The sequence below is a fragment of the Marmota monax genome, unplaced genomic scaffold (genome assembly GCF_021218885.2).
Source record: "Marmota monax isolate L192 unplaced genomic scaffold, Marmota_monax_Labrador192_F-V1.1 WCK01_AAM20220418_F8-fsc00068, whole genome shotgun sequence".
Lineage (NCBI taxonomy): Eukaryota > Metazoa > Chordata > Mammalia > Rodentia > Sciuridae > Marmota > Marmota monax.
Genome location: NW_026692352.1, coordinates 10,058,674 through 10,085,984, shown reverse-complemented (window position 1 = coordinate 10,085,984; position 27,311 = coordinate 10,058,674). Strand labels below are relative to the sequence as shown.

Below are 27,311 nucleotides of genomic sequence, written 5' to 3'. Positions count from 1 at the left end.
TTTATAAAATTTCCAAGTACAATGACTTTAGGTAATACATCTGAAATTGAATTCTGCTGCTACAAATACTGTGTTTGTCACAGTCCATAATTTTTTTTTTTTTTTTTTTTGGTACTGGAGATTGAACTCAGGGGCACTCAACCACTAAGCCACATCCCCAGCCCTTTTTTGTATTTTTACTTAGAGACAGAGTCTCACTGAGTTGCTTAGTTCCTCCCTTTTGCTGAGGCTGGCTTTGAATTCACTATACTCCTTCCTCAGCCCCTGAGCTGCTGGGATTTCAGGCGTGCGCCACTACACACTGCATAGTCTATAATTAAACTCTTCCCAAGTTTGTTTTTGTTTTTCCTGATTAAATGGGGATTAAGAGCAACTACTTCATTTTTATTGTCATGAAAATTAAATCTTAAAGTTGTACATAGAACTCTGAGCCCACTGCAAGCTACTAACAGTTGGCATTGTTCCTAATACACAGTCGCTGTCTATTTTTATATAAATGTAAATATATTTGATTGATTTTATTCTCAGCCAGGAACAAAAATGACGATTTCTTCCTTTACTCCAGCCATGTTAGTTTTCAATGAGATTCTTATAGAATTACTGTTATCAGTTGCAATTTACCCATTTATTTGTATAATTTGCTGATGCCTCTTTTATCCTGAGCACTATCTTAGGCACCTGAGAAGCATATGGTCAGGAAGGGATAACAGACAAATAAGCATAAGACAGCAAAAAGGTATGATCATGACTCTCACTTGACAAGTTTGGTGACTCAGAACCCCAACATCTACATTCATCCCAGCAGACCCTGAGTTATCTGACCCCAACCCATTCCTCTGACCTCTTCCACTAATCCCCAAACTCCCTCTACTCTTTCATTCTCCCCTGGTTGCAGGTGGTTCTTTCTCCTGGTTGCCTTTCTTCTGGTTTCCTTGCTCCTGTTCTGACTCAGGCTCTGGGCATGTGCTCTTCTTTCTGCCTCTAACCCTCCCCTGCTATTCACATGTGGCGCCTTTGCACTCATCATTGCAGCTTGAATGTCACTTTCTCAGTGAGTCCAGGCCATCCACTGGCCTGTTGCCCTCAATTTCCTCTGTCCGAGGACCATCATTATTTTCCTCCTGGACGTACCCAGTGTGTGTTTTTACAGGCCCTCTTGAAGCTGTGAGCCCTGTGGAAGCAGAAACCAGGTCTTGTGTTCATCATTGTTCACACAGCATTCTGAGAGTTTGGAATATAGAAAGCCTTCATTTAAAAAAAAAAGTGTCAATACATAAAAATGATAGATATCTGGGTGTCATCTCAACAGATGAGTCAGAGTTCACCAGAAGGACAAGGAGAAATTAGTGGTTAAGTATTCCCATTTGAACACAGCATAGAAATTTGGAGATTTAAACTCAAATCCCAATCTGGCTACTTATAGCTATCTGTACCTGAGGGCAAATCCTCTGAATTTTATGGGTCACATATCTTCATTTGTGACATGGAGGTAAGAACACCTCATTATGGGGTTATTGTGAAGAGTAGATCCAAGATATCCAAAACGCGGATAAATAAAAGAAAACAGCACCATGGGTCTATCCAAATGTAGGAAGGAAACTAGTGAATCAGGTGCTCTGGAGCTATTTTAGCACAGTGGCTCCTCATGCACGTCTCATTCTGAGAGTGAAAGACAGTGGTCTGACCTGAAACACTGGGCTGCTGGGAGGAAAATTGAATTGTTGCAAAGTCTTTAAAAGTACAAAGTGCCCACAGTAAGTTTTTGAAGGTCAAAGATTTACAGTTTCTTTGTACAATATCTTGAGGATGTAAAAATAATGGCTCTTCCTTACATCAGGCACTGGCCCCAATGCTGTAAAGATAGTCCCTCACTTAATTCTGACAACTCTATGAACCACTAGTTCCCCAGTTTCACAGTAGAGGAAACTGAGGCACAAAGATGGTATAAAAATGGAAAAAAAAAAAAGATGGAAAGAGACAGGACTGAGTCTTCAAGCCAAGCAATGTGACATCAGGATCCCTGCTCCCAACCCACACATCATACTGCCTCTGTGTGGCAGAGAGGCTGTCATAAACACCAGTTCCAATCCCTACTCCACAGTGTACCAGTTGTGTGGCCATGGGCAAGGGTTTTACTATTTCTGAGCCTCTGTTACCTCCTGTAAAGGAGGTGAAAGCAATGGTATCTAGTTTGAAGATAGTGACATTGAAATAAGCCAGCACATGTAGGGTGCCCAGCTTGTTGCCAATGTTCGGTGGAAAGCAGCTGATGTAACCACTCACAGTAATACTAAAATCCACTAGTTGATCTTGACGTGGTTGAGATTTTACAAGCCTTGATGGCTTTTAATTGAGAAATATGCATCCATGACAGGTAATCAATACGCTCATTTGGCAGCCAGGTTCCAGATGAAATAAAGCTGAATGATGATGCAATTAGAATATACAAACAAATCCCCTGCAGAAGTCAAATAGACTTGACTGCCTTTTCCATCCTAATCACCACGGGGCCCTGTTTAGAGTGCCTCTGCAAGGCATTTTTCTCCCTGAATCTGGACCCAGCTAAATAAACAGGGTGCTCTTCCCTCACTGCTGTTTGTTTTTCCTGCTTTCTCCTTGCAGCTCAGCATGAGGCATGACTCCCTGACTGAAGGATCCTGCACACCTCACTGACAGACACCATCTCTTGAAATTCACTTTGTCATTTCTTTGCTCATTGTCAGACCGAATGACAATAGCTGACGATTTTAATAGGGAAACGGCTCAGGCAGCAGGTTCTCAACAGTCCCTGGCATGTCTTTTTCAAAACCCCTTCTCTTCTCCTATATGAATGTCTGCGAATTGCTAATGACCAGGCCATCCTTGTGGGTCACCGTCACATATATGAGAATCCTCCACCATTCTCTTCTAGTATTCCCCACTGTGGCTTATTAAATTTAAAATGCATCATAACTGCCATATGCCAGTGAGCTTTAATAAACTGTAACATCAGTCAAAGTTTAGTTGCTCTTAGCTCAGATTCTAGATCTCCCCCTTATGAGCTCTGTGACTTGGGTAGGTAATGCTAGTCCATGTGTCTCAATTTTCTCATCAATTGCAAGATGATGATTATTGTGCTCGATATTCGGCTTGATAGGAGGAGGAAGACTAAAATATATGTAAATTTCTCACTTTTTTGGCTCATATACAGTAAGCTCACAATATATATTTGTTTGTTTGGTACTGGGGATTGAATCCAAGTTTTCTTTACCACTGAGCTATATTTTTATTCCTAATTATTTTTTTAAGGCAGGGTCTCACTAAATTGCTTAGGGTCTCAAAAAGTTGCAGAGTCTAGCCTCAAACCTATGATCTTTCTGCCTCAGCCTCCTAAATTGCTGAGATAACAACTGAGCACCCTGTTCCTAGAGCTATATATTAGTTTCCATAATTATCATCAATTAATTATCAGTAGGAAAATATCATAAACAAGAATAATTTAGGTCAATCAATTTTTGTACAATATGTTCTGGAACTCTTGGGACCATATAAAGAATATGGGCTTTAATTAGGTATGGTGGCACATATCTGTATTTCCAATAGTTCTGGTGACTTAGGCAGGAGGATTGCAACTCCAAAGCCAGCCTTAGAAATTTAGTGAGGACCTCAGTCACGTAAGGAGACCCCGTTTGAAAATAAAAAAAAAAAAATAAAAATAAAACATGCTGGGAACGTAGCTTTGTGGTTAAGCAAAGGCCACTGTGTTCAATACCTGGTAGCAAAGAAACAAAAAAGAATACTGACCATATAAGTTGGAATGAAGTTTTGGCTCTGCCACTTCTGCTTGACCTTGGGTAGATTATTCTTCCTCTTTGAACTTCAGTTTCCTCATTGTAAACTCTGTGAAAATGTAAATAAATATGAATATCTCCTCCCAATAAATTTTAAAATTTAGCCTTAAGCCGAAGCAAAAGAAGTTGCTGTTAGAATCCACACTATAATGTGACCATGAAGATATCAACATTAATTTGATCTGAAACTGCTTCCAAAGTAGCCAGTCATAGGACCAATGAATGGGAAAAGAGCTCTCAGTGTATTTTCCCTAATGCATTCATTTTACAGAGGAAAAAAGGGAAGAAGAACACGTTTCTAATAAATTGAAGGACTCATTTGATATGACACAGCTAGAACAAGGCCAAGCCCAAGAGGAGAACCCCGGTATACTGTAGCAATTAATATTCTGTTCTAATCTGCCAAAGCCAAACAGAAGAACAAAAATAAAGGAGTGAGTTTGGATTAAAAAGAAAGTTTGAAGGAAAGGAAGAAAAGGACAGAGGGAAAAGGAAGGAAGAAAGGAAGGAAGGAAGGAAGGAAAGAAGGATGGAGGAAAGGGAACAGAAAACTCACACAGAGTGTAAAGCACCACCAGAGCACAGGACGGTCCTGGGTGACGTTGGGAGCTAGGATGATGGCCAGAGCAGAGCACGGGATGAGACAGCATCAACTCAACTTCCAGCTCCGCCACCCAGGGGCTGTGCAATCTGAGAAAAAGACTCAACTTTTTCATGCCTCAGGTTCCAAGTATTGCCTTCTCTGAATGGGTATTGTGGGGGGAAAAGAAATGTTTGGTATACGATTATTAGTATGTAGGAGATTATTAGTACATAGGCCCAGCACATGGGAAGCATTTAACTGTTTAACTCTTATTAAATATACTGTTGATAACACTTCTTTTTTTCTACTTTTAAAGTATTTATTTTGCAGATGTTAAAATATTTTATGTTTTCTCAATTGAGCACCATGGAGCTAATCCTGATAAGGCATTGGAAATAAATATAAAAGAGGCAAAGGGCTATAGGGATGGGGTGGGGGCACCAACATTGATATATATGCAGTGCCTGCTGTGTATAGGATACTGCATGTGGATCTCTGCACATCTACTTAATCCTTCTCGTGGACTATCGGGGACACATTATTGCCCTCATTTTATAGATGAGAAAAAGGAAACTGAGCAATTAAATAATTTGACCAAAACTTTTTTGACACAAAAGTCTCTTTCTTCTCTCTTCCATACTATATATTTCCCGTCCAATAGGAACCCATTAGACACAAGTCTATGTCCAAAAGAGCTAGCGTATATACCCAGAAATCTTTAGAAGGCACGTCAGAGAAAATTGTCTTATTACTGGTTTTCCTGGGTTTTAGGAAAATGACTATAAAGAGATTCCATTCATTTTCCCATCCCCTGTTCCCTTATATAAACAACAAATTACCAGCCTTGAAAGCAGGCAATCTTGGAGTTCACACATCTTCATTTTTTATTTTCAGGATAAACAGTGTTGCTGCTCAGAAGACACCTTGAGCTCACTGCTCGTCTTGAGCATTGATGGGCATGTCTAATTAAGGTAAAAATATATCTTTTTTCTTACATATTTTCTATGCTCAAGTGTTTGTGGTTTGCAGTAATATGTTGGTGGACAAGATGAGAGGGAAAGAGCACTACTAAGGAGTTATTTTCCATTTTTTCTTTTGTCTTGAGTAAAATCCTGTGGATTAAAAGGTCCCGGATCTCTGCTAGTAGACTCCACCGAAAGTAAGAGAGATGACAGGCATTAAACATGCCAATCTCTTTAGCTTGAGTGTGTTGATTTTCCTTCTTGTGAAGCACTTTCTTAACCTAAGGCAGCAAATCAAATGATGTAAGAATATTTCTTTCATAGGAAAAAAAAGTTAGAGTATGAAATTGTCTCATTTGAACACTTTCTCCCCTCTCATTTTCTATTGAGAGTTTGGGACCAGGTTTGTTTGTTTGTTTGTTTGTTTTGCCTTCCAAATGTATTGCAAATGACCAAATCAATGAAAAGTGCCCAGTGGTGATAATGGAAAAACTCAAAGACTCAGAAATAGCCAGCCATGCTTAGGTCATGATGTTTGTGTGTGTGTGTGTTTTAATATAGATTTGAATATTTGTTCTGGTTTTCTGTTGCATTTATAGACAGCAGGCTAGTCATGTTTTCTGTTCATAAATTCTCACCTAGTTCAGCTATTGGGATTAGCTGTGTCTTTTGTGCTGGTCTGTGCATGATCATGGTGTTCTGTGGTTTCCAAGTGTTCTGCCACCTGGATGACAGGCAGAGCCACCATTTAAGGCCATAGTTTCCACATGTGATTTCAACAAGTCGGCACAGTATTTTTGATTGTTGACTCTATTTCCCAGAAGCTCTTTCTAAAGCACTTTCCGTGAGTTCTCTGATGAAAAGGGTATTTTTCCCAGGTTTCCAGGCAGGGAGATGAGGTTGGCCGAGTGATGAACTATAGACAACACAGCTTGATGAGAAGAGTGGTAAACTCTCCTCAGTGTGAGCCTCATGACTTTCCAGGAGATTCACAAAACTTTCCCTTCTGGGGAAAGTGTCCCCAGAAAAGGGACAAATGGATGACCTAATACTGTCCTTATAAAATGAGGGGGCTTAAAAATACCATGACAATTTCATGAGGTCTAGAAAAGGATCTGGAGAGTTGCTCAAAAATATTTATTGTGCACCTTATGTATGCTTCAGGAATATGAGGAGGAAAGGCTGACCTGTTCTTTCCAATCACAAGAGCCAATTTATATGAGTAGAGTCAAGATGTGAATCAGGTCAAGAAACTTACAAAGCAGTAAGTTAGGAGTAACTTACAAAGCAGTGGCTAGGAGGTTTCCACCCCAGAGATCTGGATGATAAAATCTATGTCTTAATTAGGACCAAGCACACTTCATAAGCTAGAGTAAATATCTGGTCACTGGAGGAAGAAATTTTAACATATCTAAACCATGGTGCTCCAAGGATAGTTCTTGCGAGTTATCCAGGTGTCAAGCAACCTAGACACCAAATATAAACTCCACATCCAAAGGTCTAAAGTAACACTTCCCTTAAGAAGGCAAAAAGATGAGATAGAGAAAATCATCAGAAATAAAATGTGCAACATCTGTGGAACCCTTACCGCCTACAAAGAATTGTTCATCATTGACATATATTTACTCAATTAAATGGGATAGGTATAGGTGCTAATGTCATCTCCATGTTGAAGATGAGAAAACCGAGGCACAGAATTCAAGTGATTGTTTCAAATATGTAAAATTAGAAAGCTATAGTATTGGAATTTGAACTCAGGTAACTTGTGTCCTGAATCCATCTTCCTGATGGCCACATGATATTGCCTCTGCAGTTTCAAAGGAACTGATTTTCATTCAGCCTTAATCAAATGAGGAAAATCCAAAATGACACATCCCAATAAAATCAGGTCTTAAATTTGCTTCTATGGGCCTGTGTATGTAATTAGTGTGCATCAGACAGGCTTACAGGTAGGGAAATAGGGCAGAGAACACCAGGAGGTTATTGGTTAGGAATTCTTCAGCAATGGCCTGTTGCAAATGTGGGGCTCAACACAGTTCTGAGTGAGCAAGACTGCTCCCTCTGAAAAGGGTGACCTCCATTGCATTTTATACAGGAATGTCTGTAGGTGGTGCTTCTGTGAATCAATTCTAGCACACAGACTCAAGAGTGGTTGCTAGCACTGACTCAGACTACGTGGTTCAGCTGGGAGCTGAGCTGTTTCTGTTTCCTAAAGGCCAACATCAGGGAATTTATCTGCTCCAAGTTGCCGCCTGCCTTGGGGTTCTAATGCCAGCACACTTGAACCAGGATTCAGTCACCTTCTGGTTAGCACCAGGTACCCTCAACCTTCAGTCATATTTCTGAGTCTTTGCACAGCATTGGGTGAGGTGACACTCTTTCAACCCGGTGAAACAGAAGACCTCATAATATTTTTTTTTTCCTCCTCTCTGGCCCTATTTCCAAGAGAGCATCTAGCTCTTGAAATGTTGAATGTGGGGTTTTACACCTCTTACCCTATTAAAAAAATAAAAATAAAAATAAAGCCTTTAGATATCACAGATTGCAAGCAAAACTCTAAAATAAGACTAGGAAAATAAGGCCAATTTACTACTCCCCTACACACAACAAGCACTACTTTTGTAAATAAGAAATGAAATAACCCTTTCCCCACTCTCTCATGCCAGATCTCTTTGACTCCCAGCACTCTAGAAGGCAACCTCTTTACCCCAGAATTGTCAGGAAAGCACAGGCTGACAGGTCGTGTTATTGCTTCTGATCCCATTGGTCACATCATGTAACATCTTCACTCCTAACCTAATTGGATGGATGCGGCTTGACAGGGCATGGCAGGGATGTGGTCTGACTTCCCCAGAGCTAGCTGCAGGCTCCTGCCTCCCCACAAGCTTCCAGAGACTGCACAGCATTCAGGACGCTTGAGTGTGTATTTCTTGGTCAAAATTGGTGTGAGGGCAGCAGCCTGCCCTGAGCTGCTTGTTCTCAGGTTAGGTTCCTAAGGAGGCCTGTGGCCATTCTAGCCTTCCTATTAGAAGAAAGTTAAAGATCTTATAAATGCAATAATAATAATAATAATGTTTAGATGACTGAGGTTGTGATGACCCTTGGAAAGCACTTTTAAATGTTTCATAGTCAATAAAATAAACCAATAAAATCAGCATACCCAATAAAGAGAATGCTGATGACATTTCACATATCTCCAATTAAAAATGAGAGGATTGGCAATTCTGTTTCATTGAACATCTCTTGCCCAGAAGAAAGTAAGCTCCTCTACTTGTTTTATTCAGTTGCAACAAGTGCATCTGGAGTTATTTTGTCCCCTGTGATTGGTCCTCTAAATACTCAGGGTCTTTCTGATTTTTGAAGTTTTGATTCCATTCCATAGCATTGTGCTATTCTGCACTAGGTTTTTTGAGAGAGTTTTGTTGTTGTTTCTATTGTTTTTTTTCTGAGCGCTGGGAATCAAACCCAGGGTCTCATGCTTGCTAGGCAAGCACTGTACTACGGAGCCACACCCTCAGCCCCTATGCTGGGTTCTAGAGGCAAAAATAAATAAATAAAATAAAATACATGGCTGTTCCCTGATCCCAAAGTGTCCAGAGAGAAAACAGAATGCACACAATAGCCATCCAAAGTAGAAGGCAGGTTGGAGAGAAGAGAGCTCAGAGTCAGGGAGACCAGCAGAAAGCTTCTGCAACCTGCCAAAGGAGAGAAGTAGAGAAGAGGTGCAGAAGAAATGGAGGAAAAGAGACAGGCCGGGGGAAGATGTGACTTAGAGCATTGCAGGGAGAAGGCAGTGCAGTGACTGCCAAGGAAGTCAGAAAATCAGGGCTTTAAGAAAAGGGTAGCTTTGAGTCTTCCAAAGCAAAACAGTTGCATTCCCCATCCTTACAGACCAGGCTAAGGAATCTGAGTCTGGTAACTTCAGCACTTTTTAGGCCACCTGTGATGGTGGATTGTCTGATGCATTAAGAAACATGCTACTGATGAAATTGATATGTTTAATTTATTCATTTATTGTGTTTACTTGTTTTGGTGCTGGGGATTGAACCCAGGACCATATATGCTAAGCACATGGGCTCTACTACTGAGCTATGCCCCCAACCCCAAAATTGGTATTTAAGAAAAAATATTGTTTCTTTCTTTTATTTTTTAATCCGCAATTTTGCTTCCAGAGTTCAAATGAAGATGCAAGTCAGATACTGCCTAGCTGCAGAGGCTGAAGGTTGGTGAGGCCATTCCCAGCTGATAGAAAATCAGGTTATAAGCTCAATTTGTTTTCCAGTGTCTCCGTGATGTGACATTAGGAGGTGATGGCTGCAGTTATGGGAGACATTTGTTCCAATGATATTCATAAATACACTTTGTTAGGCAGTTATGTCGAATCCACCTGCTTTTCCGTCCTTCCCTGAGAGCAGGCTGCTTTTCAGCTGTTTGATTTCTCTGTCTGAGATAGGACTGTGCTGACAGAGAATCTGGAACTGAGGCATGAGGCACAGAATGCTAAATCTACCTGCAGTATCTTGTGAGGGAGAAAAAGGCAGGAGTGGGTTGAAGAGGTCCCTGGGGGATCCAACTCTAGACACATTTGCATTCAAGCTGGGGCTGAGTTGGCTTGGATCCAGAGGTGCCATTTAAGGCAGGTAGGAATAGAAAACTGTTACTGAAGGACTAGCAAGAATCTTTTCTTCTGGAATGGAGCTTTGTTTTGGGATTGATAGAAATGGTGGATTCATTCTTGAAGTTCCTGAGGAGCTCTACAGAAGAGGACACACAGTGAGGTTAAATGCCCCTGGCTGTATGACTCTGGACACTTGGAGCGTCAGTTTCTATATCTGTGAAATGGGAATAATTCTACTCATCTTATGAGGTTCTTTTAAGACAAAATGAAACAACTTGCTCAAACCCAGCCTCAGTTATTAACATAGGGCCTGACCCTCAAGAATGTCAGGTTTCTTCTCCACCATGTCACTGTGAGAGATGGCATTCCTGTCACCGGGCAGGCAGGATCAGCATCAAAGCCTACTACAGTGCATAAAAGCACAGGTGAATGTGCGCCTGAGTCCCTGGGGACTTTTTTGAAACTTAGATACCTACTTAACAAGCCTTGAGGAGGGCCTGAGATTCTGGAATTTTTACCTAGCTGCCTGGTGATATGGATTTTGCTGATGCTTGGACCACATTTTAGTAGTAAAAGCTTACCAGGGATGGGTAATTCTGTGGGCCACGCTGGAGCAAATGACCTCATAAGGGAAGCTGAGTGGTTAGCAGGGCAGTGTCCAAAGGTTATATCCAGATGAGGTATGTGTGCAGGGCCCACATTTCTGTCTCATTTATGGGACATCATTGTGGATAATACCAGGCTTGAGATGACCTTGAAGCAGGAGAACCATGTAAGCACCTTGTGTATACATGTTCCATGACTCCTGATTACCCTCAGGCTCATGTCCAAATTCCCCAGCCCTCCCCGCATGCCCCTCCTGGGCCTGCCTCAGCTTCTGTTCACACGCTCTCCTGGGTGCTTCATAGGCCTCTGGTGCTTTTTGCTTTCTGCTACCTTGCCTGCCTGAAAAACCCTGACTCATCCTTCAAATTTCTTTTCAAATTCAGCCTGTGAAACTTACACATTTTCAGCTTGCATGTGTTTAATTCCCTGGCCATGTTTATGAGGATGAAAAGGATCCATTGCTGTGTTTCATTCTTTCTGGAACCTGGGAGGCCCTTGAGAGTTTGGTCCTTGCTTGTTATTTTCTCTTGTCTTCCTTACCTGGCACAGTGCTGGGCCATAGCCATCACTCAGGAAATTGTAGTTAAATGGAACTGAGGAATGGCTGGAGACAATAGGATGGGGGTGTTTACAGCCTGCTCTGGAAAAGAACCTGCAAATATAAATGGCTTTAAATGAGAAGTTTGGGGAATAGACCAGGGAAGGCCTTTACTTAGAAGGGGCTTCTATGAGATGAAGTTTTTGATTTCCACATATGAGTGAGATCATGCAGCGTTTGATTTTTTTTTAAGAGAGAGAGAGGATTTTTTAATATTATTTTTTTTTTAGTTTTTGGTGGATACAACATCTTCATGTTATTTTTATGTGGTGCTGAGGATTGAACCCAGCGCCCCACGAATGCCAGGTGAGCACCCTACCGCTTGAGCCACTTCCCCAGCCCCAGTGTTTGACTTTTGTGTCTGACTTATTTCACTTAACATATGTCCTCCCAGTTCATCTATGTTGTACAAAATGGCAGGATTTCATCTTTTTAATGGCTGAGTAGTATTTCATTGTATATATGTATCTTTCTTCATCTATTCATCTGTTAATGGACACTTGGGTTGATGCCGCATCTTGGCTACCATGGAGAATACTGTGTTAAACACAGCAGCACAGATATCTCTTCGATTATACAGTTGCATTTATTTTAGATATATACCAAGTAGTGGGATTGTTTTGATCCCATAGAAATACAGAGTAGAATAGCGGTTACCAGAGGCTGGAAGGGGTAGGAAGAGTGGGATGTAGGGAGAGGTTACTCAATGGGTACAAAGCTACAGTTAGATGGGAAGAATGAGTTCTGGTTATCTATTTCACAGTATGGTGACTAAAGTTAACAATAAAGTAACAAAGTGTGTTTCCAAATAGCTAGAAGAGATTTTGAATGTTTCACCACAAAGAACTGATAAAGGTTTGAGGTGAGAGATATTCTAATTACCCTAATTGGATCACTATATGATCTACACATGTATTGAAACATCACATCATACCTCATGAAATTATATAATCTTTGTAAGTCAACATAAAAGATAAATAAACAGAAAATAAACAAAAGGAGGGACTGCAGCTAAGCAGAGCAGATTTTCCTGCAGACTGTGCAGCATGGGCTGCCAGGCACCCTTGGCAAGGGGAGATCCCACTCTCATGGATTAGCCTATCATTGAGTAGAGAAGAATGGTACTCTGTGGTGCTTTGTGAAGAATGGTGCTCTGTGGTACTCTGTGTGCTGTGGTGAGTACCCTGATGAGCTCACTTCAAAGAAACTCAGGTTCTTCATACAAACAGGGCCTTCTTCCCTCCTCCAGGTCTCACCCCCATTTAGAGAAACAACGGCTAATATGGAATTCTTCTGATTATCTTAACATTTGGAGCAGGAAAAAGTGAACCTGAGTCCCATCAAGTTATAGAGAACTTGCATTAAAAAGATGGGGAGAATCTCCATACTGCTTTCCAGATTGGCTGAGCCAATTTGCAGTCCCACCAGCAATGTATGAGTGTGCCTTTTTCCCCACATCCCCGCCAATACTTATTGTTTGTATTCATAATAGCTGCCATTCTGACTGGAGTGAGATGATATCTTAGAGTAGTTTTGATTTACATTTCTCTACTTGCTAGAGATGATGAACATTTTTTCATATGTTTGTTGATCGATTATGTATCCTCTTCTGTGAAGTGCCTGTTGAGTTCCTTGGCCCATTTATTGAAAAGTCTGCAGATAATTATCTTAGCTTGTTGATCAAAACTCATATACTCACAGCTTGGTATACTCACTACCTAAGGCTCCACAGTAGCTGGAATTACAGGTGTGCAACACCACATTAAATGATGATTGAGTTTTCTTGTCTCATAAAATGTGCCTCCTGCCAGACTTGTTATGATGTGGGGATATCTGATGTGAAAAACAAAGGTAACAAAAAATTAATGTTATGAAACAAAGCCCAAAGAACTGTTGCAGACTCAAGGAGACTAAAAAGTAGTGAGTAAATGTATACCCTGATTGGATCAGACCAGGAAAAAAAAAAAAAAAACTGGATTTATTTGGTTGGTTGGTTTTTGTTTGATATTAGGGATTAAATCCAGGGATGCTCAATAACTGAGCTACATTCTCCAGCCCTTTTAATTTATTTGTTGTTTAATTTTGGAGAGAAGGTCTTGCTGAGTTGCTTAAAGCCTCACTAAATTGCTGAGGATGGCCTGGAACTTGTGATCTCCTACCCCAGCCTCTCAAATTGCTGGAATTACAAGCTTGCACACAGAACCTGGGAAACACATTTTTTAAAAATATATTTATGAATGATGTTAGTGGGACAATTTGTTATATTGCACATGGAAGTAAGATCTATAGATTAGACAATAATCCCATTTAAAAAAAAAGATGAGGAGAGAGCAAGGCTGCCTCACATCCAAAATTAAATGAATAAATTTCCAAGTATGCAGCACCTGCACAATTTGGGGTCACTCTTCATTGCTGCTTTTCAAATTTGCAATCCCAGTTTCTCTGTACTGGAGTTCAGAGTTGGAAGGTGCTATACGTGGTGTTTGGCTAGCATGATTTTGTCTAAGCAATTCATATTAACAATTGATGGAAAACACTCCTATACCAACTGGTAAGCAATTGAACTCCAAAAATAAATTTTAACCTTGCAATTTACATATCATGAGACTCTTGAGTACTTGACCTCTCTGTGTCCCCAGATTGCTTAGGGGCAAAATGATACTATCAATACCTACTTGAAAAAGTTGCTATAAGTATTACAGAAAATTCATTTTATTCCTTTTCCTCTTTTACATTTTCTAAAACTATGCTGAATTATATCACATTAGATATTTTTAAACATCAATTTACTTCCCCTGTTCCTTGCTCAGTTCCATTTCAGGGTAACTCTAACAGACCTTAATATATGAAGTTCCCAGATAAAAATGTCATAGGTCTGGGGAAAAATAAATTGAGAAGAATGCAAGAAAAGGGAGCACCACACAGTAAACCTAAAATCTACATCAGACCAGTGACTCAGCATGTATGACATGCATGGCTTTTAAAAGAGGCCAATCCATGACAAAAGAGATCCAGATCATGATGAGAAAATGGCCAAAGGAGACCTTAAACAAGCAATTCACAGGAGGAGAAATAAGGTCAATAAGCATATAAAACTATTTTCATTTTACTATTATTATTATCATATCTTATTTTGGAGGACATTAGTGGGAGAAGATGCAAGTAACTTGCCAAAAACCACTGAGAGTGGGTGGAAGAGCTCAGCATGAACTCGTTTCCTTTTAGTTCCTTGTCTTTTAAAGACTGTTCATTGTTATTTATTCTTGTTGTATTTTTCAAATACATTTTTTATCAACCTCTTCCTGAGTTTTAAACTTAAGACAAAGCAAAACAAAACTTAAAATTCCTGTTGGGATATTGATTGAAATTGTGTAAAATGTATGCATTCAAATAACAAATTGGAAAATTTAATAATCATAATTTTCTCATTTGTTTGTTCATCTCTCAGTGTTTAAATGGCATTTCTGTTTACTTTGTCTATGCCAAGCAATGTGCCAGGCACAAAGGATAGAGAAATGAGCAAAACAAACCCCTACCCTCAAGTACCTTACCAACATGGGGGGTAGACAGATACATACAACTTTATACACAGATAATTTTAACACTTACTTTGTTGACTACAGTCATTTATATTAAACATTTTTTTATTAATTCTAACAAATATTATCTGATTTATAAAATGCCTGTAGTGTATAATCACGCTATCTGCACATAATGGAGATTCACAACATTTTGTTTAAAATCCTGGGGCTATTTCTTGCAATGCAGAATTTTGAATAGTAATATGGTGCATATTCCAAATATTACATAACATTCTCAGCAGGGTCTAGGTAAAAAGCTTATAATCAAACATATTAATATTTCCGCAGCAGTATAAACAGACTAAGTAGCTTTAAATCAGTTCAGATTAGTTTTCGTATCAAACGAATGAGGCACAATATTCAGCTTTCAGAGTATTTTGGATTTCAGAATTGCTAACAAGGCTTATGGGTTTATGATACCTTTTATTTCTAATACATATTAGTTTTATTTTTTATCTGACTTATTGAACCAGCCAGACTCACTTACATAATATGAAATGATCACAAAGTAGACAAACTTGCTTTATCTCTAATTTAGATATCTGTGTCTGGTGCCCTGTAATAAACAGTCGCTTGGTTTGGAGTTTAAAGTAAAATATTCATTATATTAAGGAACACTTATTTTATTCCAAAATGAAAACGTTATTAAATTTTATCAAATGTATTTAGGGGATATGAACATAATAGTCTACTTTTTATTGTTATTAGGCTATTGAAAAACTTCTATTGCATTATTCAATTTCCTAGTTATCTTGAAACTGGGGGTTTTCCTATCAGATTATTGAATTGGTAATATTAGACTGTTAATCTCTTTTTCAAAGTGGTTAATGTAAGGTTTTGAATATAGATTCATACATTAAATTATTTTCTTGTTTGTTTGTTTATTTTGGGCATTATGTTTTACCACCTTTGGGGATTTAAATCAAACCTTCCTTGTGGAACGAATTGGATAGTTTTTCCATTTCTTCTCTCCAGAACACATTATAATGAATGTATTTATGTATTATTTCTTAAACGTTTGAACTAAATCACCACTAAGTCTCTGAGGAGCTAACATCTTTCTGGCAGGCAGCTTTTAAGAACATTTCTATGGTTCTTCCTCCATTACTGGTCTATTCTGGTTTTCTATTTCTTCTATAACTTTTGAAACTTGATTATCTTTTATTAGATTGGGAAGATGAAACGTTGAAGGAGGAAATGATTTTTCCCTGCCCAGCTATGAATGCATATGTTTTCGTATTTCTGAGTTTATGAGGGTTTATATTTGCTCTATTAATTATATTTTCTTTTTAAATTTAGGACTTCACTGTAAGACATTTAATTTGGACCCAAATGTTCATCAATGTATTTTTTCACCAAGCTATCTTTAAAATTATGTTTTTAAGTACGATTTTATTTCCAGAAAAATCACACCTCAAAAGAACATGAGAATTCACCTGGTATGGTTTCTAGAATTGGGGAAACTAAGGCCTAGTAAAATAGTTTATGCAAATTACCACATCAGGAGCAAAAAGAAGCTACACCCAGATAAGGGAATGACATTTCAAAATAAGCATAGCTGTGGCATTACATATATGTTTCTCTTTCTTGCTGAACTTAGAACTTCCCTGAATTCCTAACCATTTTGCCCCACTTATGGTTTGGTGCACAATTCATGACAGGGTCCAGCAGCTTAGTGGATGTAACTGCCAGCCTTTCAGCTCTGGCCTCCAAGGATATATCATCAAATCAATAAATTTCTTTGGTGCAAGAAGATTATAGAAGGAAGATCAAGAGCAAGTCCCAAGCAGAATGGGTGACCCTTAATTTTTCCCTCAATGTGTTTCTGCTCTTAGGCATAATATAGCTTTCCTTGAAACCCAGTTGAGGGTGTTACTTATTGATTTAATTGTTCATGTGAAAATTATCAAATGTCAAAGAGTAGTGCTTTGACTCTAAGGAGAGTGGCATCGTGCCTAGGTAAAGATCACTTTGGTAGGTTTTGAAGGAGACTGTTATGTTGCAGTGGATGCCCAGTGTCCGCCATACTATAGACCAACTGTGGTACCAGTTCATGACCAAAGTGAATGTTCCTGCTGATTCCTAACCTCACCAGTCTCAAAAAACACAATAAGGTAGGCCCTTTACTACATGAATGGCCAGGTTTAGGAAACCATTCAGTGAGCCCATCTGATCTTTGCTTCAAGAGCTGGATTTAATGAAACTTCCATTATTTTCATAGCATCCACTTGAGACCTGATTAAAGAACTTTTGTTTTTCATTTTTTTTTCTGTGCAGTGCAAATCACTTTGCCTGTTCCTTCATGCATAACGAATATATACAAAATAATTACATTCACAATGCTAAAGAACAGGAATGCCAGGAATAGAGGTGCTGATCTCCCGTCCCAGGGGTGTGAGCTGGCTCAGTAAGGCAAGCCAAGGCTCAGAAGGGCAGAGTGATTAGCTGAAGGATACGAGAGAGTACAGAACCAGTGTCAGGAAGCCCCCACCACTGCCCCCCCCCACCCCCCGGGGAACACAGGGGATTAAAAATTTTTAATTTTCCATTTGCCCTTCAGTTTAAATAACGAACCCAGGGAAAGAAATGAGGGTCAAACCAAGGAGGTAAATATCTACATATACAAAGATTTGGCATTTTAAAAAAATCAAAACATTGTGAGTGAGATAGGCAATTAAATGATACAGTAAGTCTAAATCACTCCATAGAGGGCATGGCCTGTGGGGCTCAGTAAGTGCTGGCTACTGTTAAGAACATACTTGAAAATATTTATTTTTCTTAAAAGCTTAAATAACCCTTATACTCCCCTCTTTTCTATCACCAAAAGCTTTAGGTTTACCTTCAGGGTATATTCTAAATTTGGCCAATTCTCACTACCTCCATAACTCCTTGTCAAGCTGTGATCCTCTTTCCAACATCAGCGTCTCTTTTCCCATCACATGTCCATGGTCCAGATGATAAGGTCAAGATGTTGACCTCAATCCCCCAGCTTACCAGTGCACTTTAGAGTTCCTATACTCATTAGTGTGACCTAAAAATGCCACCCCAAGACCTGTTCCTGGCTACCTTTCAAGGTCATTTCCTGCCACCTTCCCCTAATGTTCTTGTTTCCTGTGGCTCTTAAAGAAAGTCATGCTAGTTCTTGCTCCAGACACTTTGTACTTACTGTGTCCTCTCCCAGAATATTCTTCTAACATCATCCCAATGGACCATACAATTCTTTTCTTCCAGTTTTTACTCAAATAGAAACTTCTTAGAGCTAAGATTGTTCTGATGACCCTAACCAAAATTCTGCATTCTCCTCATTTTGAGGACCCATGCTGTTCTCATTCATGGTGCATATCTTTTTATCCTGAAGTTTTACTATAGGTTATTTATTTTGTTATTGTGTAACTTGTTCTCCTATACCATGCAAACTCCATGAGGACAGGCCCTTGATCTACTTATTTACTGTCGTATCCTCCAGGGATGGGAACAATGTTGGGAACATAGCAGATGCTCAACAAATACTTTGGAATGAACAAAAAAATGTAAAGATCTAAGGATGGATGTTTGTAATTGCAATAGAATAGCAAACACAAAGCAAAATAAGCAGTACAACAAAATAAGTAGATAAGAGTGTTAGGGTGGAAACAAAAGAGATGTTGGCAAATGAAACTTGAGCCAATAAGAGGAATTTTCCATGAAGTTCATTCATAATCATGTTTTGCACACTTGTTAGATGTCTTATATATTTAACTTTTTTTTAGTATTGACTGATGGCCCACTATGTGCCAAAAATTCTCAAACACATCATTTTGTATGTGTATATATATGTATATGTATGTGTACACATGCATATATATAATTTTGTATGTATATAAATACTTTACATATATTCATGCAATGTACATGAATATATGCACAGTATTTATGTGTGTGTTTATATTGTACATGTAATTTTGTGTGTGTGTGTGCGTGTGTGTAAACTCAAATCTTAAGGGGTAATTATGCTCCTTTATCAGCTAAGAAAACTAAAGCTTAGAAAGGTGTTATTTAAATGAGAGTTGTAAATAATACAAAAACTCAGGCCTTCCCATATTCATATATACATTTAAAAAGTTACGTTTTTTATTCCTCTTCTTTGTAGCTATGGACATTATTCCAATTAATTGACCCTCTGATTTTTTTCTTTCTTTATAATATGAAAAATGAGCACATTATTATGTTTATTCAGAAAAGTTATTAGGTATTTAAAGAAAGTGAAATACCGAATAAAGCAGTATACCATGATCACCATGACAGGGAGGAAAATCCCTGTGTAGTAAACACATGTTGAACCAATACAGAGAGAGAGAGAAGCAGGGAAGACAGATGATAACAAGGTTTTGATACTTTTTAAGTACCTGGATCCAACCATTCCTGAAGTCAGACCTGATTCTTCCTTTTCTACTATTATGAATATAAATAGTAAATTTCCTTGTTTGACTTACACAAATAAGGTTGTTGCCACTGGACATCGAAAGCTGCCTATGTTGCATGGAAATCTGCACTTGGCTCCCTAGATCCTTGCTGATGCAGTTTTCATCACCCAGGGAGCCCTTTCTGCTTATGTATCCATATGCATTTGTCAAGAGTATACCTAAAACTATGGCCTGAGTGTGTAATGTTGAAAGACTCTCTGCTTCCAAGCAGGTCTAGCATTAATCAGAAACCTGGCCTTAAATGTGTGTGTGTGTGTGTGTGTGTGTGTGTGTTTATAGTGTTATAGGAGACCAGAAAAAGAAATTGCATTTGAAATGATACCTGAAATATATGTAGAGTCCATACCACCCTCAATTAGTTCATGTAGATTTCCTTTAAAATATGTAAATTTATTACCTTTTTGAAATCTGGTCAAAACATATATATCTTTCAGGTGGGGGAATGGCATCTAAGATTAAATAATTATTTTAGATTCACATATTATATTGAAAATATAATATATGCCTCAGTGTTACCTGTCCATGTCCATTTTCCTCACTTTACTGGTTCTTAGATCTTGGAAACTCAGGAACATCTTCCAGAAGATGGTATAGCTCTCTTCCATAGAACAGTGTACATATGCAGAATTTTTATGCCACTTCAATACCATGACTTCTAAATTAAAATTTCCTGCCAATCAAAACGGACCACAGACAGCTTCAATAGGCTCTTCTTGAGGACTATGACCCTCTGAATTCTACCAAAAAGCAGGCAAGTACATGTTTTCTGGGAAAATCAAAAACACAGCAACACATTGAAAAAATGAACAAGAATCTGTTAAACAGCTTTGCAAAAATGACTTGCCATCTATTCCCTAGCATCCCAAAGTTCTATATAACTAAGTGAAACTTATGAGGAAAATAAGCCCTTCAGCCAGACGTGAGCGTCCAGGAGTAAGCTATTCTCTAGCATCTGGCTCAAGAGTCTTTCTTCAGCAGTGTGTGCTATGTAGCCTGTACCTGTAGGGTTTTATGTATTTCCTCTCTGCTGTGGCACAAGATATGCTTCCTTGCTATTGAGTTAATCAATCAAATTTTATTTTTATTGCACCATTCTGGAAAATCAACTCATGCCCCTTTCCCGTAATACTGAAAAGAAAACTAATCCATACCACCCAATTAAGAGCAGAGCATATGTCTTCTTGATGGTGTCTGGGCTGTGGCAGTTCCAATGCTGGTTGGCTCTTGAAGTTATTCAACATTAAAGCTGAGATAGACTACCAGGGCACAACTGCAAGCAGCTAAGTTCCATTACACACACACACACACATACACACACAGAGAAATAAATAAATAACAGATAAAACACAAAAAAGAAAGGGTCTCAGCTACCCCAGTGTCTACAGCCAGAAGAAATAATGACCACATGTATTTATTGAGTACTTTCCCTTTTAAGGGTTCAAGAGTCTTTCTTCAGCAGTGTGATAATTAATTCCGTGTGATAATTAATTCCCCTCTACCACAGCCATCTGATTTATAACTTCTCCAGGGCCCCGGACTCAAGTAAGGAATACTACTCAGGCTTCCAGCCATGGTCCTAGCTGTGTAAGTTGCTGAGAATATACATGTTATAGCATTACAGGAGAAAGGGTTGAAATATCAAATTAAGGGAAGGGGTAGATGTTGGGTGTTGGCATGGCATCAGGATGTGCTGTCCCCAGAAGAGAGCCCACCAAGAGGATTCCTGGGAGGCCATGTCCTGTGAATGGGCCTGGCCTCTAGGTGGTACTCTTAACCTTGCTGCTCCATAAACTCCTATCTGGTTAGTGGTCAGAGCTGGCATAACTGGGGACTTGCCTAATTGCAGCCTACCTCAGTTTTCCTCAACCTACAATGCAAACTTGAACAAAACAAGAATACCTATCAATTGCACTTTGAAAGTGGGAATTTTTTTCCATGACTAAATGGTACTATTTGCTTAACAGAAATCTGTTTCATTTCCCAGTATTCATAAAACCAAACACCAAAAAATGTAGGAACTGAAGAAGTAATGAACATGGAATCAGATTGAAGGCATTTTTTTTTTTTACAGACAATTATAGGTTCTGTCTCTCTTCCTCCCTACTCTCTTTCTATCTGGATTTTTCTTTTTCATATTTAACAGTCTTTCTTTTTTAAATGTGTTCTTTTTAGATATACATGACAATAGAATGTCTTTTGACATATTGTACACACATGGAGTGTAACTTATTCTAATTAGGATCTTATTCTTGTGGTTATGCATGATGTGGAGTTTCAATGGTCTGCATTCATATATAAACATAGGAAAGTTATGTCAGATTCATTCTACTGTCTTTCCTATGTTCATCCCCCTTCCCTTCCCTTCATTCCCTTTTGTCTAATCCACTGAACTTCTAATCTTCCCTCCCCATCTCTTGTTGTGTATTAGCATCTGCATGACAGAGAGAACGTTTAGCCATTTAAAGGTTTTTCAACATGCACTTTTCTCCTCCTCTAGTACAGTTTTTGCATACCTGTGTACACACACAGAGGCATGCACAAACACACACATGCTCATGCACACAGACTTTATCTGGCTAGCTCCTATCATATCTTAAATATCAGCTTCCTATGGAGTATTCTCTGAGGCCCCAATGGGGCGAAGTTATGTGGTGTGTTCCCGCAGCACACACATGACTCCCCTCTATCCCACATTCTGTGGCATTACAGTTAACTTAGATTTCCATGAGACTGTAAATGCCATGTGTGTAGAGATAGGCACCATGCTGTTTACCATCCTATCCACAGCACCTAACAAAGAATCTGGACTACATTGCACCTATTGGTCTCTTACCAAGAATAACACAATTTATATCTAACATGTTTTAGGCATTCAAATGGACCAGGCATTGTGCTAAGCACTTTGCACCTATTATCTCACATAAAATGACATTTTGGGCTATTGTCAGCATTTTGAGGAAAGGAATATGACCACACAGATTGAGTAAGCCTTTTTTTTTTTTTTAACATTTGGATGGCTGAGAAACAGACCCTGAGGATAGGATTCAGCTGCAAGTAGTTTATTTGGAAGAGGATCTCAGGAAACATTCATGGAGGAGTGGAGAAGTGGGACAAGGAAGGGAAAGCAGCTGGCAACGAATGCATTATCTGGCCAGAGACCAACTGCTGTGGGCAAATGAAACTTAATCGCACTAGGAAGTCTCTGACTCCCCATACATCAGCACAGAACACTTACCTGAGAGTCATCCTATCAGAGGCACAAGGGAGTTGGGTCATTATTCAAACCTCCATCAGCCATTAGTTTGGGTCTCTGAGGGTGGGTTTCAGGATCATTACTCTCCAGCTCTTCTGGCCTATGGTGCACATGTGGGCAGCGCCAGCCATGGGAGAAGCCCCAAGGCTGCAAGAAGGCAGGTGTGGTATGCTCCAACAGGAAAGCCTAAGGCAATGCGAGGAGACAGCAGCTGCCACTTACACACTCAGGATTCCATTTTTAGTCAGGGACAATACTAGGACATGAACTTGAGTCTTTCTGACACCCATGCATATGTTTGTAATGACTATTTGCACATATATTTTCCATAAATGAATTTAAAAAGAGGGAAAAAGAAACTAAAGGAAGAAATGAAGATTATTATAAAGATTTTTTTTTTCATTCAATCTAAGATTAGATCCAATGAAGCTTTTGTCTCCCTGAAGACGGAATGCTTTTCTATTCCCTGGAATAGCCACACTTTCTGGTTTCAGTGGCTTTCCCCATGGGGATTGTCATTTTTTTCTTTATATTTCCATGATTAAGGAAATAATTCCATCTAGGTTAATTTTGGTTCTCTGTCTTCTTTTTTAAAATATGATACTATTCTGATTTATTGATTACACTCAAGTCTTGACCCAATCTGGAAACCATGCTGTTCTGTGGTGATTGCCCATCTATCTGCTCTCAGCTCTTATGCATTGATTTTCTTGGTCAAAAGCTCATATTACTGATGGAACAACTTACAGACCCAGAGTGCCCTGTGTCCCACACTTAGGTTCCTTCTCTTCCTTTTCTTCCTCCCCTCATACATATCATCTCATTTCATTCAGCTTCCAAAATTAGTTTGGAACCTGAAATTTAGTCAATCCACCTTATTGGTAGAGTGATAGTGTACTTCTCATAATGCAATCACTGTGTCTTGAGAAAAGCCATTTGTTAATTCAGTTCTCATTTATCAAAGCTTTTTGAAAAGACTCTCATCCTACATGTTGTAGCCTTTGCCATACCATTTATTCAGTGTTTGTGTGCCACTAGAAGGCTTATTTGCAAAATAAAGCCTCACATTTAGTTCCACAAATATTTATTGAATACCTACTGTGTGATGACAGTTGTGAAAATTGTCAAGAGATGAATAAGATATGCTCTTGCTCTTAAAACCGAAAGGAGAGGCAGACATTAAAATGTGATTTCAGTACCTCGTGATATATGGTATTATAGATTCAAGCATAAAGCAGTCCACAAAAACCTTGTACAAGATAAAAGACCTTAATAGAAGGGCAGGAAGTCAGAGAGATTACACAGGGACATAATATTTGTGATTCTGTGTTGAAAAAACAATCCAACTTGTGCAAAGGTCTGAGGAGTGAGCATGCATATTTTATTCAGGTAACTACAAAAGGTTCTATATGATCAAAAGGTAAGTTAGAAAATAGGTGTGTTGGTTATTCTCCATTCAACCTCCCCTCAGCTCTCGCCAAATGCAACAGGTCAGCTCTGTGCCAAAGCTCTAAGACTCCTGAGACAGAATTTGCCCAACAATACTAGGAAGAAGGAGGGAGAGGGGCATGGATGGAGGATACACAATATTAACGTGGAAGCATAGAATTTGAAAGGTTTTATACAGAGGAGTGAAATGATCATGGCTATGAGATAGGAAGAGCCCTGTGGCATAGTATAGAAGATGAATGCAATGCATGACCCTAAGGAAAGACCAATGAAGAGGCTGGTTTGGAAACACTTTAGTTTAGAGGTGATGGAGCCTGATCTAGGACTGTACTTGCATAGAGGAAGAGTTGGAATCTAGATGTAATTAAAGCATGCGGCCAACAAGAGAGTGAGGCATTAGATTCTGTGAAAAAAAAAATAATAGCACACGCCCATAGGGTTGTTGTAAATGCCATTATTATGAAAAATGTTTTAAAATACATTCAACAGTCAAATATTAATTGTGAGTGTTATTTGAACTACATCATAGCTCCTTTTACTCCAAGTCAGTGTTCTTCTCAGGAACCTCTCCCAAAATTCATTGTAAATTGAGCTGTCTCCTAATTGAATTTGCTGAAAGCAAGAGAGAAAGCCATTTGACTACTTCTTCTCTAGGGAATGTTGATATTCAAATCTCCAGGTCATTATTTAGAATCCCTACTTTCAATATGGAAAATTTGAAATTGGATCTCATGTTAATCTCTAAAGCAAGCTTTCCTTTTTTTCCTCTAGGATAAGCAAATATTTAAACTTGCAACCCACAAGTCTTTGAACAAATTATCCACAAGTGGTGGATTCTGATATTCTGAAGGGGCACATCAGAGTACTGGTTTATAACCTATGCTACCAATTGGGAGGAGGAGGATGATAAAGATGATGGTTGATTTAATCTTATTTAACCGTATTAGAACAATGTAGATGAGGAAAAGTTTATTTGGCCTCATGGTTTCTGAAGTTTGGTCCACAGTTGGCCAACTCCATAGCTCTGGGCCCAAGGTGAGGCAGAACATCATAACAGATGGATGTGGCAGAGGAAAATTGCTCATTTCATGATAGCCAGGAAGCACATAGAGCTTGAATACAAAGAGTCAGACAAAATATAATCCCCAAGGGCACATCCCCAGTGACTGACTTTCACCAGCCACACCCTAATGCCTACATTTACTACCCAGTTAATACATCTTAGTCAATTAATCCACTGGCTAGTTTACACTCCTCACAATCTAATCATTTTGCCTCTGAAAATTCTTGTATTATCTCATACATGAGCTTTTGAGGGACACCTCCTATCTAAACTATAACAGTGATTATGACTCTGAGAACTGCTACATCTATCATATTTTAACACCTGTGCTCACCCAGGAGATGTGCTAGGTACTTTCTGTGCATTAATTGTCTAATTGAAGATATATAATAAGATCATAAGTTTATAGTTCAGAAAACTAAGGCTCAAAAATTTATGGGCACTTTATTAATAAAATACAGAACAGAGATTTGACCCAAATGCTGTCTATGGCTCCAAATCTCACACTTACGGTTTATAGCCAGAGTTTTCTCCCTACTCAACCATAGGACTCACCAATGGAGACTTCAACCCTATTTTCAGGCAGAAACTATTTTTTCCCAAATACTCTGGCCTTATCCACACTAGAGTAGATTTTCCTGATTAGGGCTGTCAATACATTGAAGAGCCTTTCTAAATAGAAAAAAGTGATGGGGCTTTACACAAGACAAACAGAATGACCTTGTCACCCTCAGACATGTGTTATTCATCTGTCAGCAAGGCTAATCATGCTGGTGGAAGACTGGGATATCCTTCTAGCTTCACATGAATATGAACCTGAGAAAACAAAATCTGGTAAGAGATTCAAAGAAGGCATTATATCATTTAACAGCAAACTCAAGAATCAGGGAACTTACATAGGAGGAATTTCAAAGTAGGACTTCAAATTGAGATACTCTCTGTTTCATTGTGTTTCCATTACATGATCTAATATATATAATGCATGTATATATTATATACATTAGCACACATATATGTACATATGCATACATATATATGTACACACACGTATGTTTAATTTATACAGATATAGTCCTATGTATAAGATAGACCTATACGTAAGTGTAAGTTTCTCATATACCTACCATTATATCTAGAGCTTGAAGGGATTAACAGTAGAACAAAGTCAAGTTTCTCATGAAATTTTCAGTTCCAACTTCTACTTCTGCAGAAGAACATTCCTGATTACAATGCCTAACTCCATTTATGACCTTTCCTTTCAACTACTTTGAAGTGAAGACTGAATTTCCCCTTCTCAGACACATGCTTACCATGTGACCATTAGTAAAATTTCTAACTTCTCTGAAGTTTGTTTTCTCATCAGTACAATACAATTTAGTAATGGGGTTTTCAAGTAGATAAAATTTTATCAAAAATGGTAAGTTCTTGACTTAATTCTCAATGTATAATGAAAGCTCAAACCATGTTAGATACTAATATTATAATTTATATGTGTGTACCTATGTATGTATGCATATGTACATATATGTGTGCTGATATATGATATATATTATATATATGCTAATATACATATATACATTATATATATATATTAGATTATGTAATGGAAACACAATGTGACAGAGAGTATCTCAATTTGAACTCCTACTTTGAAATTCCTCCTATGTAATTCACTGATTCTTCATTTTCTCATTTACATTATGTGGGAGTACAATCACAACCATTTTATTGTGTTCTGATTATCATTAAGTAATATGTACAAAGAGTTTCTCAGAGACCTGACTTTTAATAAATGGAAGTTATTATTCTGGAAAGCAATACAGATGAAGACTAGGGAAGCAAAGAAGAGATGAGTCATGGAAACAATTTTACTGTCATTTCTCCCACTTTCCTAAGAATGCCTTTTTATGTGCTGCTTAACTTCTTTGGCCATATGTTTTCTCATTTGAGAGATGGTGACAATAATGACTTGCTGATGCATATGCATTTAATGATATAGAGTTTATACACACATACACACACACACACACACACACACACACATATATATATATATATATATATATATATATATATAATTTATACAGATGTAGTCCTATGTATAAGTTAGACCTATACATAGGTACAAGCATAGTTAAGTCCACAACAACTATCTACAACATTGCCTGGTATGTAGTTATTATTAAATATACCCATTTTCTCTTTTTTCTCTCCTTTCTTTCTCATTTCCTCATCCATCTTATCATATCCAAATTTCTACGTCTGAGTTATAGGGATCCAGGTTTATCTTAACCACTATTTCTTC

At 38.5% G+C, this 27,311-nt stretch overlaps 1 protein-coding gene across 1 annotated transcript in view; it reads left to right on the top strand.

The window, feature by feature from the left end:
* The first annotated feature begins 5,305 nt into the window (after positions 1-5,305).
* Positions 5,306-27,311, top strand: part of Tenm4 (teneurin transmembrane protein 4) — a 1,383,002-nt gene continuing 1,360,996 nt past the window's right edge. The window contains exon 1 of the mRNA XM_058578572.1: positions 5,306-5,384. The gene's annotated coding sequence lies outside the window, so the exon portion shown is untranslated. The remainder of the gene's footprint in view (positions 5,385-27,311) is intronic.